This window comes from Sus scrofa, chromosome 3, assembly GCF_054392235.1.
Source record: "Sus scrofa isolate SSC_HxYL_T2T_F1_AM1 chromosome 3, Sscrofa_HxYL_maternal_Yorkshire_Landrace_v2.0, whole genome shotgun sequence".
Taxonomy (NCBI): domain Eukaryota; kingdom Metazoa; phylum Chordata; class Mammalia; order Artiodactyla; family Suidae; genus Sus; species Sus scrofa.
In genome coordinates this window covers 38849621-38866926 of record NC_139385.1, presented here as the reverse complement: position 1 = coordinate 38866926, position 17306 = coordinate 38849621, and the positions used below count along the sequence as shown (strand labels likewise).

The window sequence follows — 17306 nt, the reverse complement described above, 5'->3', positions numbered from 1 at the left end:
AGCTGCACCTGTGGCATGTGGAAGTTCCCAGACTAGAGGTCAAATCAGAGCTACAGCTGCCAGCCTACACTACAGCCACAGCAATGCAGGATCCAAGCAACATCTGCAGCCTACACCACAGCTCACGGAAACACTGGATCCTTAACCCACTGAGTGAGGCCAGGGATCAAACCTGTGTCCTCATGGATTTTGTTGGGTTTGTTACCACTGAGCCACAGTGGGAACTTCCTGTGTAAGTTTTTAAATTGAAGTATAGTTGATTTATAATATCAGTTTCGGGTGTACAACAGAGTAATCAATATTTTTATAGAAAATACTCCATAGAAAGTTATTATAAAATATTAACTTTATTCCCTGTGCCGTACACATTACATTGTTGTAACTTATTTTATATCTAGTAGTTTGTACCTCTTAATTCCTTTCCCCTAGTACCTCTCCTCCACCCCTCTCCCATCTGGTAACTGCTAATTTGTTCCCTGTACCTTATATGTCTATTTCTATTTTCTTTATTGTTTAAATTCCACATATAAATGAAAATAAACTGTATTTGTCTTTATGTCTTATTTCCCTAAGCATAATTCCCTCCAGATTGATCCATGTTGTCACAAATGGTAAAGTTTCATTTTTTATGGCTGAGTAATATTCCATCATAGATATGCACTACATCTTCTTTATCCATTCATCTGCTGATGGACACTTAAGTTGTTTCCATATCTTGGCTATTGTAAATCATGCTGCTATGAACATTGGTGTGTGTTATCTTTCCAAATTAGCATTTTTGTTTTCCTCAGATAAATAACCAGGAGTGGGATTACTGGGTCATATGGTGGTTCTAGTTTTAATATTTTAAGGAACCTCTATACTGTTTTTCATAGTGACTGTACCAATTTACCTTTCCACCAACAGCACATGAGAGTTCCCTTTTTTCCACATCATCACCAACACTTGTTACTTCTTGACTTTTTGTTTTTGTTTTTGTTTGTTTTGTCTTTTTAGGGCCACATCTGCTGCATATGGAGGTTCTCAGGCTAGGGATCCAATCAGAGCTATGGCTGCCAGCCTACACCACAGCAACACAGGACCTAAGCCGTGTCTGCAACCTACACCACAGCTCACGCAATGCCAGGTCCTTAACCCCCTGAGCAAGGCCAGGGATCAAACCAGTGTCCTCATGGATGCTAGTCAGATTCATTTCCTCTGAGCCACGACAGGAACTCCCACTTCTTGCCTTTGATGACAGCCATTCTGACAGGTGTGAGGTGATATCTCATGGAGGTTTTGATTTGCATTTCGCTGATGATTAGGGATGCTGAGCATCTTGTCTTATGCCTGTTGGCATCTGTATGTCCTCTAGATTCTATGTAATTTGCCATGTGACCAAGAGTGGTTGCTCCTCCAGGGACTCAGTTTCCATGTGTGTAAAATAAAGGTTTGAAGGCAATTTCTGAATGACTTTCTAATCCTGCTTTTTATGGCTACGTTTGTAGGGGTGGGCAAACTCAGTGCCCCAACTCCTGGGGCAGGCAGCCACCCTGAGTGTGGGACCAGGGAGCGTGTAGCCAGCACCATAAACTTTTCCAGCAGCTGTTCTGCCTGACAACTCCTGCTGTGTAGGAATGTGGACCCAGGGAGGCAGCACTTCCAATCTTCCAGCCAGGAGCCAGATTTTTCTATAAATCTCTCCATTGAAATATTGCATTCAATTTCTCAATTTAAAAGCTTCATATGGAAAAACTGGAGATGCCCGTTTATACGCTCTCATTTTAATGAAGCACTTGGCCCAAAACTGATGGTATAACCACTTCCAAGTCATAGGGAACTTTCTTCATCTGTACTTGGCAGAAGGCTCCCTTTCTCCTTTATTTGAGCAATCGAGCCTGTGGCCTTGGGCAGGTGACTTAGATGCTTTGTGGCACAGTTTCCTCATCTGTGAAACAGAGATAATGCTTCCTACTGCCTAGAATTGCTGTGAAGATGAAAGGAATTAACTTTGCAAATTGTGCATGAAGGAAGCACTTGGCAAATAGGTGCTTTATTACTGCTGTTGTTATTAGCAGTTTGAAGGCGGGGACATCACGCAATGTTGCAGGATGTGGCCAGTGTAGTCCACTCTGAGTCCCCTGGGTTCCTCCCCATCCCCAGTCTGGAGGCTCAGCCTCCCACCACTACCACCCTGTGGGGAGCCAAGCAAGGCATGCATAGTCCTTGTAAAGACAGAGCTTCCATCCAGCTTGCGTTGTGGTGGGGGCGCATCCTTCCCAGACTCAGTGTCCCAAAGCGATGGTTCAAGACTAGTGATTGCAAGGCTGGGCTGTTCAGGGTGGTTCAGGCTGAACAATAGCTGAGAAGGGCCCCTGGAAAGGGAAGAAAGGGCAGTGAGTGAGTTAGAGGCATGGGGCGGGGGGGGGGGGCAGGCATGCGCAGAGGTGGGGGCACAGTGAGGAGTGACACTTGACCAGGAGCCCGCTCGTCACCGTGATGAACGAGGTAAAATCACCCCTCCACCCCCTGGCTGGACTCACTGGATAACTCTGGAGTGCCCAGTTAAGTCCACCTTCCACAGCATTCAGGAACTTCCCAGGATGCCCCCTTCTTTCTCTTGCCACTTTTGTCCCTTGCCTTTGAACTTTGAGTCCCCATCACAAGACACCCCATCTCATGCCCGCCAGCTTGCACCTGCTGTTTTTTCTGTTTGGAAAGCTCTTCCCCGGCCTTTCCTGTCCAGGATTCCTGTCCTCCTCATGGTGGCTCCTCCAGGAAGCCTTCCTGGCCCTCACCAACAGGGTCAGGACATATCTATGAAGAGGAGGCAATTTCTGTTCCCTTGGCCATGTCCCCCATCAGCCGCACATGGGGTATTGTTGCGGTGGACCTGGAGGAGTCTGGGGGGCCCCTTCCATCCTCTATGCCCCAGTCGTCCTCCTTCTGCATCCCCCCAAGCCTTTTATCAAAGGTCATCTGAGAATCTCCGTTGTGAGCCAGACCCATGAGGCATTCAGGGGAAAGAGGCTCTTGCTGTCTTTGAGGGGTGTCATGAGCTGAAGTGCGGCCCTCAAAATTCATCTGAGATTCCCAAACCCAGTACCTGTGAGTGTGACTATTTTTGGAGATGGGCTCTTTGAAGAGGTGGTTAAGTTAAAACGAGGTCCTGTGGTGGACCCTAATTCCAATATGACCCATGTCCTTATGAGCAAAGGGAATTGGGACACAGGGACAGGGAAAGACACGGGGAGAGGACAGACACCTGCAAGCCAAGGAGAGAGGCCTCGGAAGAAACCAACCCAGCTGACACCTTGATCTTGGACTTCCAGCCTCCAGAACAGTGAGATGAATTTCTCTTGTTGAAGCCAGCCCTTCTGTGATACTTTGTTACGGCAGCTCAAATAGGCTAATACAAGGGGCTCCCAGTTTTCCGTTACTGTCTTCATAGAGTAGAGATAACAATGGTCCCTGCCTCATCAGGTGGTTGGGAGGATTGAATAAGTTACATGCTTGTAAAGCAGAAATCAACAAATACTAGGGCTATTCATTTTGCTATCGTCACTGTCATCTAGTTGGAACAGACAGGACTTATCAGTGAGAAATAAGAAGATGGCCCAGGAGTTCGCCTTGAGGCTCAGCGGTAACGAAACCAACTAGGATCCAGGAGGATATGGGTTCAATCTCTGGCCTCACTCAGAGGGTTAAGGATCTGGCATTGCCATGAGCTGTGGTGCAGGTCATAGATACATCTCGGATCCCAGGTGGCTGTGGCCACGGCATAGGCTGGCAGTTATAGCTCCCATTTGACCCCTAGCTTGGGAACCTCCATATGCTGTGGGTTTGGCCCTTAAAAGAAAATAAAATCAGAAAGACCACTTGGTGTCCCCCTCCCTTGTTTGATGAATAAGGAATAAGGACACCACAAAGGGCGGAGGGACTTGGCTAGGGTCTCTTGGTCATTGGAGAACATAAGGGCTGGAACCGAGCCTCCAGGCTACACTGCCCTGCTGGTTGTGGGTTTCAGTTATTAAGCAAAATTCATGCCAGTTCTTGCTTGCCTGGCTTGCATCAAGCAAGCCCACTCTGGGGTATAGTGTGGACTCTTCCCCGATGAGACACAGGCGTGGTGGAGGAAGCTGTCTGGCTGCCGGGGTGGGGGAAACAGCTGTTCCCAGCTTCACATCTGCTAAGATACTTACTGCAAGGGCCTCTCCGTGCCTCCTGGCAACTAAGAGCTCCCCTCATACAGGAGCTTTGCCCAGGATCTGGGACTGAGCGGAGAGCGTGGGGGTCCTTCCTCTAGACTGTCTGGGAGCAGGGAGAAAAGGGGACCATATGGGTGACCTCAAGCTGGCCCAAGCCACAAGGACACAGAAGGCAGGCAGGGCCAGTCGCTGCCTCCTGAGCCGACAGTATGTCATGCTGGCCTTCTGGCTGGAAGAGCTGAGTCCTGCAGTGTGGGAGTGAGGGTTGCTTTCTAGGCCACCTGCAGACAGACGCCCGGCCAGCCAGGCGCTGAGCTGTGACCCCAGAAGCCCCTTGGTGACGAGGAGACTCAGGCTGAAGAAACCCACAAGTCACTAACTCTGAAGTCATCTTGTGCCGTCCCTGCTTCCTGATCACCCCTCCTCGGCTTGAAACAATCTCTGATCGGGGAACTCACTACTTGACTAAGCACTGTGGCCCATTGATGGAGAATTCTAAATCAGTGCTGTCACACAGAAATATCATATGGCCACACTCATGTTATTTTAAAAAGCCAAAAGCGGAGTTCCCGTTGTGACTAGGGTTAAGAATCTGACATAGTGTCCATGAGGATGCAGGTTCAATTCCTGGCCTCACTCACTGGGTTAAGGATCTGGCCTTGCCACAAGCTGTGGCGTAGGTTGCAGAGGCAGCGTGGATCTTGGGTTGCTGTGGCTGTGATAGAGGCTGGCAGCTGCAGATCCAATTTGACCCCTGGTCCAGGAACGTTCCTATGCCCCAGTTACGGCCATAAAAAGGAAAAGAAAGCGAACAGAAATTAATTTTAAGAATATGCTTTCTTTAACCCAATACATCAAAAATAGGATCATATGAGCATCTACTCAACATTGAAACATGTGGCGCTCTGTTTTACCCTCTGGCTTTTTTGCACGAAGTCGTGGAAATCCAGTGTGCCTTTCACATTTCTCCATCCCACTAGCTACGTCAGGGCTTTGTGGCCACGTAGGGCTGGTGGCTATGGTATTGGAAGGCACGGCTCTCAACCATGGAGTTTTTTCTTGCACTCATTTAAAATCCAGCCCGCTGCCACTTTGATGTGTTGGTTTTCATTTTGTCCACTGTGCTTAGACTTATCAGCTACTCCGTAATCAACAGTAACTACAAGTAAACAGCCCTGATGTGCTCTTAGCTCTGGGCCAGCCTGTGAGCCAAATGCCTTCTGTGAATTCTACTTAAAACCCATGTAGAGGCGTTCCCACCCTGGCACAGTGGTTAACGAATCCGACTAGGAACCATGAGATTACGGGTTCGGTCCCTGCCCTTGCTCAGTGGGTTAAGGATCCGGCGTTGCCGTGAGCCATGGTGTAGGTCACAGATGTGGCTCAGATCTGGTATTGCTGTGACTGTGGTATAGGCCGGTGGCTACAGCTCCAATTAGACCCCTAGCTTGGGAACCTCCATATGCCACGGGAAGCGGCCCTAGAAAATGCAAAAAGACAAAAACAAACAAACAAACAAAAAAACCATGTAGAAGTAGAAGTAGGTCCACTGTGGTGCAGTGGGTTAAGAATCCAACTGCAGCGGCAGAGGTCACTGTGGAGATGCGGGTTCTATCTCCAGCCCGGCACAGTGTGTTAAGGATCCAGTGGTGCTGCAGCTCGGATGCAATCCCTGGCCCAATAACTTCCATATGCCCCAGGTACTGCCATTAAAAGAAAAAAATTCAGAAGATACAGAAAGTGAAAAACAGGATTATTTTTAAAAAAAAGCCCACGTAGTATCATAGTGCCATTTTTCAAATGAAGACATGAGAAATCGCAAAGGTCATACAGCTGGCGAATAAGAAAGCCAGGACACGACTGTGAGTCTGTGCCCTTTCTCTTAGCCTCTAACACCGTGCTGCCCGGTATGGTAGCCACCAGTGATTGAGGACTCTTGAGCCCTTGAAATGAGGGCACTGCACAAGCATAGGACAGAGATGTTTGGGGTTCAGCTCCTGATCATCAGGATAAAGTAATAGCACCATAAGGCAAATCCTGCAAGAAAGTGAGTCATATGAGTCCGGGGTTTCCCGGTGCATGTAAAAATGATGTTTAGGGAGTTCTCGTGGTGCAGTGGAAACGAATCCAACTAGTATCCATGAGGATGCAGGTTCAATCCCTGGCCTCACTCAGTGGGTCCGGGATCTGGTGTTGCCGTGGCTGTGGTGCAGGCCTGCAGCTGTAACTCCAATTCCACCCCTAGCCTGGGAGCTTCCATATGCCGTAGGGTGTGGCCCTAAAACGAAACAAGCAAACAACGTACACACCTTAATTTCACAACACTTTATTGTTGAAAAATGCTACCCATACTCTGAGCCTTCACTGAGTTTGTAGGAGTAACGTCAATGATGACTCATCACCGTAACAAGGAAAATTGTCATGAAAAAGTTGAAAACATTGTGAGAATTACCCAGATGTGACAGAGACCTGGAGGGAGCAAGTACTGCGGGGAAAATGGCACCCCGTTTGCTCAACACTGAAGTCTGTGAAAACGTTATAAACTGCAAAGCACAATAAAACCAAGCAAACGACCCAAATAAAATGAGGTGTGCCTGTACGTGTAAACTACACACCAGATTTCCAAGACAGAGGGTCAACAGCCAGTAAGGAATTGGTGTCTGATTACGTGGTAAAATGACAATATTTTGGTGGGGTGAAATATATGACTAAAATTAATTTCACCTGTTACTCTTTGCTTTACTGAAAGTGGCCATTGACATTTGTAAATTTCACAGGGGGCAGGTTCCCTTTCTGGGACACTGCTTCTCTCATCTGTTTCCTTCTGGGCTACCTGTTCACCACGCCCTCAACCATTCACGCCTGGCCTCATTTCTAATGCCTTCCCCGAGGTGCTGCTTTTGATCAGGGCCCCTAGGGGTGAACAGAGATCCGACTGACGGTTCTTCTGTGATTTGCTTGGTCTTGTCCTTTGCCCAGGTTGGGTGTAAGTGGTTTTTCCTTCTGTCCTACTGTCGGACCGCTTTGTCATGGAACGTGTTTCCCTGTGTTGGTCCACTGCAACGTTGTGGATATTTTCTCCCGGGCATAGTCAACCTTTCAACATTTTCTATGGTATGTTTGACTGCATACGTTTCCATTTTTAAGGCAGCCAATCTGCAAAGCGTTTCTTTAGGGGTTTCTGAATTTGAGATCAGGCCAAGGAAGATGTTGCCCACTCCCCAAAAGTATGAAAAAGTATTACCTTGCATTTTTTCCACTACATTCACTTTTTAAACTTTTTTCCTGCATCCAACTGGAATCTAGTTCTGTTTGTGATAAGAGGAAGGGATCTGACTTAATTTTCCCCTAAGTGTGGAGCCAATTGTCCCATTTAGTGAATAATTCCTTCTTAACCCCCCAATTTGAAATGCCATGAAAGAACAATCACCTTTGTTGACTGGCTGCTTACCCCCCCCCCCCGCCCCCCGCCGCTGGTCCAGGTTTACATCTGATCAACTCAAGAAGCTCAGGAAAAATCTTGCCAGCAAAATCCCAGGGCTGATTCTCAGTGGACAGCTGGAAGCAATAGGACGCTATCTGGCCAGGGCTGACCCACCTGTCTGCTTCCCGAGCAGAGGGCTGAGGTCCCTTGAGGAAGTGGGGAGGGTGGTTGATGCTGATGAGACAGATAGGTGTCTACCACAGCGGGTACCCTCTTAGCCTGTTCCTGGGTGTCCCGCAGCCACAGCTCTGTAGGCATTTGGAAGGGGAGGGTCCTCTTTGTTCCAGCCTGCTTCCCCCTCAAAAGACCAGCCAGGGTTGTGTCTGCCTCAGGAATTCAGATTAGACTCCAGGACTGTCCTACCCCAATCCTGCCCAGGGACACTTGGCCAGGTTCCTTCTCCCTGCTAAAGGGGGCAGAGCTGATGGGGGAGGGGAAGGAAGGATGCCCACTTGGCATAGCTGCTGTTTACAAACAGAAAGCGCTCCTTCCTGCCCACCCCACCCCCTTCTCTAGAAGGGGGCTGTCTGAGCAGGTTCTAGCAGCAGAGCTCCTGCAGGGAGAGTTGCACCAAATGCCTCTTCTGGCCTCCCTGCAAAGGCCACCAGGGAACAGCCTGAGAATCCAAAGATTAGGCTCTTTTGCAACCTGGACTAGAATGTTGACCTTGCAGAGCTGATGCCTGTGTTTGTCCAAAAGGGGCCCTCACACCTCTTGCCACAAGCACCTCACGCCACAAGGTCGCATTGCAAGCCCCTCCCTCTCTCTCTAAGGCTGCAGGGGAGCAGGCAGTGATTTGGGGTGGAGTCAACGGATGAGGCTAGAACCCCTCTTCTCTTTGGGTGGCTCCTCATCTCCATCAACCCTTCCAAAGCTCCCCTGGTAGAATATCACACTGATGGAACCATAGCAAATGAAAACATCAGAGCAAACTTAGAATAAATTCCTCCTTAGAAAACTTGGCTCCATTGTTTGACATGAAGTAGAACAACTAAAGGAAAGCAGGCTGCTTGCCACACACAGCGAGATGGGCTGGGTTCAAAGCTCAGCTCTACCACTTGCTGGCTGTGACCTGGGCCACCTGAAACATTTTGTGCCTTTGTAGACGCGTCTGCAGAACGAGGCTGAGGACCGTTCCTACCCCACCTCATAAAGCTGTCACGAGGATTCAAAAAATGAATAACTGCAGTAAATGCTGGATAAGAGTAACAAAGTGTTGGGTGATTATAGCAGGTGGATCAGGGAAATGAGCAGCAGTTATACTGTAAGGGGGGGAGAAATTGGAAAACTCTCTGAAGTAGTGTGGTGCTATTTAAAAGTGAATTTCGATCCATTGTGATGGATACTATAAAACATCCAGGGCAACCACGGGATTTTATTTTATTTTTATTTTTATTATTTTTGTCTTTTGTGGGCCGCACCTGCAGCATATAGAGGTTCCCAGGCTAGGGGTCCAATGGGAGCTACAGCTGCCGGCCTACACCACAGCCACAGCAACACCAGATCTGAGCCGCATCTACGACCTACATCACAGCTCACAGCAACACCAGATCCTTAACGCACCGAGTAAGGCCAGGGATGGATCCCTCAAGCTCATGGATCTAGTCGGATTTGTTTCTGCTGCGCCACGATGGGAACTCCTGATTTTATATTTTTAAAAATATAATGGATAAAGTAAGAAAGGAGGAGAAATGGAATCATATAAACCATTTAAAAAGGCATAAAAAGAGATGATTTTTAGAAAGGAACAAATGCACCAAATATAGTTACAAATATGGTGAACAGTAATCCAGCTATGTCATTATATCAAACACGAATGGTGTAAATAATCAATTAAAAAACAGACTGTCCGAGTGGATTGAGAAAACCAAGATTCAACACCAACACAAGAAATCTACTTTCAAGATGAACAGTTGGGAGCTGTGCTGGAAAGTGAAGGGCTGTGGAGGCAAACTGTCCACGACTGACTGGGCTGCTGCCTTAACCTCACTGAGACTCAGTTTTTTCTCCTGTACAATGGGGACAGTACTTGCAATCATGTGGAGGCGTTATGAGGATCCAATGAGCTAATTTACATAAAGCATTTAGAACAGTGGGGGCGCTTAGTAAGTACTGTCAGAACATGCTGGTTTTGGTATTGTGATTATTATTTATCATCAAGAGTTGCTTCAGGAGCAGTTGCTCAGTTCTCACTTCCAACCAGCTTGTTAGTTTAAAACTTCCCCTAAGTAGAAACTCTAGAGTCACCCGTTTTTTCCTTGAGTTTTAAGACCAAGATCCCCAGCAGCATCTGCAGGGGCCAGTGCAAAATGAAGTGCTCCAGATAGTGAAGAATGCCAGGTTGGTCTTGGCAGAGCATTAAATCAAGTGCAGGGCCCTTCTTGGTGACCACAGAGGTCTCATGCCCAAGTAGCCAGCTCTGCTTCAGAGCCACAAGCCAAGAAGGCCAAGTCAGAATTCAGAATGCCAGCCACGCCACCCCTTCCCCCTCGCCAGCCTGCTCCCCCCAACAGGTCAGAAACACTGTGACCTCCTGGCTATGAGCGCAGCTCACAGACCCCTTTGGACCCATGGAACCCCAGCGCAGATGGGATTGTTGCCAAAGAAATGCTTTGTTCCCTGCTTCCGTTTACATCCTAAACCCAGGATTCCTAGGGGGAACCTCCTTTCTGGACCCACAGGAGCAGAGCTGGGGACAAGGTTTGGGAGGGGGTGTTGGGGTGCAAACATTGACTTTGGGGAGCCTTGCCTGGGGCTGTGGCTGAGTGCTACTGGTTTCAGGGGGATGCCTGCTGCAGGGAGCCCTGGGCAGGAACAAGTCCCAGCCTGTCTCTATGCTCCCCACCCTCCGGTCACCCAGTTGGGCTTGCACCGGCCCCCTCCGGGGGATGAGGCTGGCGCAGGCTTCAGAGCTTTGTGCCTCTCAGGGACTGTGTTTACCAGGGGCTCTAGCCGACTTGGGTTCCTCCCAGCCCTGCCCCAAAGGTTGCCACCCAGAGGCCCTTGCCCTCTGGGGCACTCGCTGACCCCAGGGATGAAGGGGTGCAGGCAGGGAAGGGGAGGGGGAGCTAACTGGCAGCCCTGGGGGTGCCCAGCCACGCAGGCAATTCCCAGCGAGTGTGGGCAGCAGGCAAACAAGCCTTCAGTGTCAGCACAGCCCACCCAGCTCTGAAACGGCTCTGTCTCCTGGGGGGCGGGGCCTGATAGTAACCCCTCCAGGCCCAGTGACAATAGGATACCCACGTTCTCCCCCCTCCCCCCTCTGTTTTGCATACCCACCCGCCCTCTCCCTTATCAAGGGGGAGGGACTCCCCACAGGCCTGGGTGCAGGCCAGCTGGGTTTGGATCTCAAAGATCCTGCCCATCCCAGCCTGGGCAGGGCCCAGGGAAAGCCTCTGGCATCTCCAGCTCTCTTTCCATTCCCTGCCCCCTCAGAAATGAACCTCACAGGCGTCCTGCCAAGCTCAAAATCCTGAAATGCACGCCCCAGGCTCGTGGGTGCCTGGCTAAGGGTGGAAAGGGCTGGGGCAGGGGGTGGGGGCTGACTCCCTCTGTGGCCCCCCAATTCTTCCTCCCCTAACCTCTCTACCCCCACTCTCGCATCAGACTGAGGGACCCCAGCAGGACCCGCACCCCCACTCTAGGGCAGTGGCCTTGGCTTCAGAGGCTCCAACCAGGAGCTCTGTGTGAGAGGCAGGCGGGCTTGCATGGGGAGATGCGGGGGAGAGGGGGGCTCTTGAAATCCAGGACCTGGCAGGTTGGATGGAGGGATGGAGCTGTTCCAGTTCAGAGCTTGGTGGGAGCTGAGGGGGAGGGAATGGTGGGGGGTGGGGGGGGCAGGAAGAGGGCGCAGGGCAAGAAATCAGGGTACTCTCTCTGCCCAAACAGCTGCCAGATTGCATGCGCTAACTTGTGTGATCTCAGAACAGGGCTCGTGTTACACGGGTGCCCAAAATGCCTTTCTTAATTACGGCTGCTCTTCTTGTTACTCTCTCTTCTAATGGGGACCTCGGTTTCCCACAGGTATAAACAGCATCTCTGCTTCCACCTGTGTCGGGGGGAGGTCACCTTTCCAGAGAAGGGGGTGGGTTTAGCTGCCTCAGGATGGTCTCCGGAACACTTCTGTTCGGCTCCGCGCTCACAGCACAGGCGGGGTGCCCAGCTTGGGTTTATTCTTAGCCTGTTCCCTCTCAGATCGGGACATATCAACCCATCTTGGAATTCTTTGCCTGTGCTGGTCTTGGGTAGGCAGGGTAATACATGCACGCAGAACTGGGAGTTCCTGCTGTGGCTCAGTGGTAAAGAACCCAACTAATATCCATGAGGACGCGGGTTCGATCCCTGGCCTCGCTCCCTGAGTTAAGGATCCGTTGTTGCTCTGAGCTGTGGTGTAGACCTCACAGACGTGGATCAGACCCTGCGTGGCTGTGGCTGTGGCATAGGCTGGCAGTCGCAGATCTGATTCAACCCCTAGCCTGGAAACTTCCATATGCTGCAGGTGCAGCCCTAAAAAAGCAAAACAAAAGAAAACAAAAGTTCAATTACAGTTATTCACTGGAACTAAGTCCATTCATTGTATAGTCACCCATTCATTTGGCGAATAATTCTTGAGGCCTATGGCGGGCCAGAGGCCATGCAGGAGGTAGGGTTGTAAGACTAGAGGTTGGTGTCCACCTCTGCGGGGGTGGGTGCACACCTGTCAGCCACCCACCCACAACAATAGGGAGAATCACCCAAGGGGCGTGTTAAATGGTGCCCGGCCCCGCCTCTAGGACTCTGGGAATTTCCTAGTCTAAGACTGGGAAGGGCTCAGGAATCTGCAGTTTTAAAAGTACTTCACGTGGTTCTTACTAGCAAGGCCGTTTTGGAAGTGTTGGCCTAAGGAGTAGGATTTATTCCCAGAGCTGGAGAGGAAAGGAGCTGAGAGGCCCCGTTAGAGATCAGATAGGGCCTTTCTGGGAATTGAGAGCTGGGAACTAAAGCACAACTGTTAACTGGGTGCAAGAGGGCAGGACTCATGTTCCTGGAGCAGGAACCACATGTGCAAAGGTCCTGTGATTGAAAAGTGAAAGACCAGTGTGGTTGGAGCACAGGAGGAAGGGGGAGCTGGAGAGATGGATCAGAGTTAAAGTGGGGGTGGAGGATCCCAAGGAGCCAGGCCCTGGGGAGCCCTGGACGGGTTTTCTGCAAGGGGGCTGATGTGATCACTGCTTTGAAAAGAGTTTTCATTCTTCAGACACACACACTGAGCCTCACACATCCATCCAGGTTCTGACAGATGCAGCTTCTCTCCCCACTGCTTCCTTTCCAGGACCCTGGCAGGGGGAAGGGGGGGCACAGAGGTAGCCTGGAGGCCCACCTTGGCAGACAGGGGGCACTGCTCTTGGTTTCTCACAGGTGGTGCCCACCTCTGCATCCCTTGGGGTCTGGGGGGGAGGAGCAGCTCCGGAGGGAGGGACACTGTTTCCCAGTCTCACTGTCAGGATCCACCTCTGGCTCCCCTGCCCCTCAGAAAGCAGTGCCAGGACCAATTCTATCCCCCAACACACACACACACACACACACTCTTTGCACCCACCTCACCTGCCCTCTGGGTCACCTGCCAAGGTGCTGACAGAGGGGGGCCAAGGGAATGCAGAAGAGAGACAACCAGGCCCTCGGGGAACTCTTCTCCCCACCCCAGCACCTGACTGAACCCGTTCCTCCACCACCCACACGTCCTGAAATCTCACCGGCAGAGGAGGGGACGGGGGTCCTGAGCCCCCCTCAGTCCTGCAGAGGCTGCTGGGTAGGAGACGTATGAGAGGGTGGACCGGGCCCACAAGGGCTGAGCTGCCAAGCAGGCTTGTCACGGAGTTGGCCGGGTGCCCTGACCTCCACCCACAGGTGTGGGGGCTGGGCGTGGTTCATGGGGCGGGGCTACAGGCCGGGCCTTATTTGCATATAACCAGGAGGGGCGGGGCCACGCCACCGGTGTAATTCTTGATGCCCCACCTCCCCAGCAGCCAGACCCACCAGCCCGGCAACCCGGGGGCACCATCACCCACCCAGCCAGCGTCTTTATCTCCTCTTTGACTAAATTTAAAACTCCTGGACCAGTTCCTGGAATGTAGGGAAAGTCGGGGGTGGAGGATAAGAAGAATAGACGCCCATCCTAGGAACTGATGAAGACACTCCTAGGAAGATTTCTGGGGAAAGTTGAGGCCACTGGGGCTTATGAGAAACCAGGGTGGAAAGGGGGACTGGGGCCGCACCACCCATTCCATTTCAAGGGTGATGCACCCCCTTCCTTTCCCTCCTGGGCCCTTAACCTCTTCCTTCTTTTGTTCTGGGGCCTGGGTCACAAGCTCACCCCACGAAATCGGTGTGCGGATCAGCGAGTCCTAGGCTGGCCAGGCCTCTGAAGGGTCCCCCTGGCCTGCAGTTCTCTGCTGCCAGAGTTGCTAACACATACTGGACAAGCAGGACAGGCTAATCCAAACCAGCCAGGAGCCCCTGCTGTGTGCCCGTCTCTGTAGCCTGTGGTGCATAGATGTTACCCCAGAGAACTGGCCAAGCTCCTGTGAATAGAAATTATTATTGTTGTTCCCACTTTACAGATGAGGAAACTGAGGCTCAGAGCAGTTAGGGAGTTGTCCACAGTCACCCAGAGAGTGAGCTACAAGGTCTGGATTTAAACCCCAGTAGATGGGCTTCACACCCTTTGCAATGGGTACTTTGAAGCCTCATGTGACCACAAAGAAGGTGAAAGTTGGAGTTCCCTTTGTGGCTCAGCAGTTAACGAACCCGACTAGGATCCATGAGGATGAAGGTTCCCTCCCTGGCTTCGCTCAGTGGGTTAAGGATCTGGTGTTGCCCTGAGCTGTGGTGTAGGTCACAGGTGCAACGCAGACCCCATGTTGCTGTGTCTGTGATACAGGTGGCAGCTGCAGCTCTGATTCGACCCCTAGCCTGGGAACCTGCCTGGGCGGCCCTAAAAAGAAAAAAAAAACAAAAAACGGTGAAAGTTGTCCACCTCACCTGTAGCCAAAGGGAAAAGGGGTGGTAGGAGACAAAAGCCTGGAGCACCCCCAGAGGTGACAAGGGGCAAGGCCAGGACAGGTGAGGCAAAGCAAGGCCTGAAATGTGAGGTGGTCCCTGGGCCCCGGGAAGGGAGGACCCTTGCAGGTGCCTGAGCGGGAAGCCTCCTTGCATGAGTTTGTGTGTGTTGATTTATTATGTACATTTTCAAGATATTTTCCACTATTTCAATGACTACGTTTTCTTGTATCTAATAGAAATGTTCCAGAGTCCACAAGGCTAATTTACTTGGGTATGAGAAGAGGGTTGGAAGAAGGAGTGGCTGGGCCATGCCAGCTACAGCTGATTCTCTTCTTTTTCCTTTTTTAAATTGAGGTGAAACTCACATCACATCAAATTCACCATTTTAAAGTGCACAGCAGAAGTTCCCTGGTGGCGCAGCAGGTTAAGGATCTGGTGTCCCTACAGCAGCTTGGGTTGCTGTTGTTGTGGGTTGGATCCCTAGCCTGGGACCTTCCACGTGTTGCAGGTGTGGCCAAAAATAAATCAAAGAACTCAATTTATTTATTTACTTTTCTTTTTTAGGGCCGCGCCTGCGGCCTATGGACATTCCCAGGCTAGGGGTCCAATGGGAGCTGCAGCCACTGGCCTAGACCACGGCCACAGCCATGCCAGATCTGACCCTCATCTGTGACCTATGCGGCATCTCACAGCAACGCCAGATCCTTAACCCACTGAACAAGGCCAGGGATCAAACACGAGTCCTCATGGTTACTAGTCAGGTTCATTACCACTGAGCCACAACAGGAACTCCAAAATAAACTCAATTTAAAAAAAAACAAAAACAAAAAGCACATGTTTTAAAAATAAATAGAGTGCACAGTTAAGTGGGGTTTAGTACCTTCACCATGTCGAGCAGCAATCACCTCTCCAATTTTGAAAGGGGAACCTACAGCCATTAAGCCGTCACTCACTCCGCATCCCCACCTCCCCCAAAGCCTTAAAAGTGAGGCAAGAACCTGCCCCGGAGCCTCCTTACCTATAGTCCGGCCTGCTAGGAAGTGAGGGATCATAGGCCTGCCTCATGGCTCCCCATCAGGAGGGCCCTTTATCAGGACACAAGGCCACACACCCCTAGGGAAGGCCGGTTCTCTGAGGCACATCCTCTGCTGATAAGTTACTCTCATCTTCTGAGACCACCAAGAGCCCAGGGCTGAGCTGTGGGCCGCTGCCGAGACCCCCTCCCAACACACACACACACTCACTCACAGCCAGGCTCAAACCTGCTAGGCGTGTGGGGGAGGGGCGGGGGAGGGCCCAGCCAGCAGCCTCTCTGGTGCCCCCCACTCAGGCTCTTGTGGGCTCCGGTCCCCAAGGGTGCCCACACCCAGGCCTGGCCGCCGAGGAGCGCCAGGAATCCCAAGCTGCATAGCTGGGTGGGGAGGAGGGAAGGCCCGGCTGTCTCCGGGACACAGAATTCCGCCTGGAGCCTGTCTGCCATCACAAGGGACCCGAGAAGGTGCAGCCAGAGCTCCAAGCCCAGCCCCCAGCCCAATATAGAGCCCAAGAATGTTGTGTGTGTGTTCAGGGCAGGACTAGAAGGCCTCCACAGAGCTCCCGAGGAATTTGAATTGTGTGCCTTGAACCTGCCTCCCATCCCTGCCCCTCCCCCTCAGCCTGTGTGCGGGGACACTTGTCCAGGGCGCCCCGGGAGGCAGAGGAGCAAACAGCCAGGACTTTGTGTGATGGTGACGCACTGACATTTCTGGGCCAGGCCAAAAATGCAGCCGCCTCCCTCCCTGCGCCTTGTGGCCTGATGCTGGGTGGGGGAGTGGGGAGCCACCTGGGGGCCGATGCCAGCTCATCCTAGCTGTCCCACTGGGGGCACCCCATAGCGAGTGGTTGGAAGTGTGGACTCAGAGCCTGACTGCCTGGGTGTGAATCCTGGCTCCACCATCTCTGCAACCTTGGAAACCTCCTTAACCTCCTGTGCCCCAGTTGCCTCATCCGTAAAATGGGGGTAGGCCCAGCAGCTACTTAAAAGATGAGTCTGGGGGGTTCCCATGGCGGCTCAGCAGTAATGAACCCAACTAGCATCCATGAGGATGTGCGTTCAATCCCTGGCCTCACTCAGTGGGTTAAGGATCCAGTGTTGCCATGAACTGTGGTGTAGGTCACAGATGCAGCTTGGATCTGGCGTGGCTGTGGCTGTGGTGTAGGCCAACAGCTGCAGCTCCAATTCGACCCCTAGCCTGGGAAGTTCCATATGCCGTGGGTGCAGCCCTACAATGACCAAAAAAAACAAAAAAAACAAAAAAAGATGAGTCTGGGATAACTGGAGGAAAAGGATAAAGCACTTGGCCTCACACAAGCATCCAAGATGTCATCTCCTATGATTTCTTATTATTCTCATTATTATCATTATTTGTTAGCAGAGAACAGAGAAATGCCCCAGGTCAGCTGCTTGGTGAGGAAGGCGATGGGCTCCCCTGTTCTTTAGGTTACCCTGCAGGGGGATTAGCTAGTGGCCTTGCCAGAACCCCGTTGGACTCTAGGTCCACCCAAAACAACAGCCTTTCTCTTATTTGGGAGGCTGGGGCTCAGCAGTTCAGACC

The 17306-nt window shown here is 51.3% G+C and overlaps 1 long non-coding RNA gene across 1 annotated transcript; it reads right to left on the bottom strand.

Moving 5' to 3' along the window:
* Positions 1 to 328: 328 nt before the first annotated feature.
* Positions 329 to 15883, bottom strand: LOC146404552 (uncharacterized). The gene is made up of 2 exons (XR_014840794.1): positions 15731 to 15883; positions 329 to 2354 (listed from the first exon to the last, which is right to left on the bottom strand). It is a non-coding gene; the product is annotated as an uncharacterized LOC146404552 (long non-coding RNA).
* Positions 15884 to 17306: the final 1423 nt, after the last annotated feature.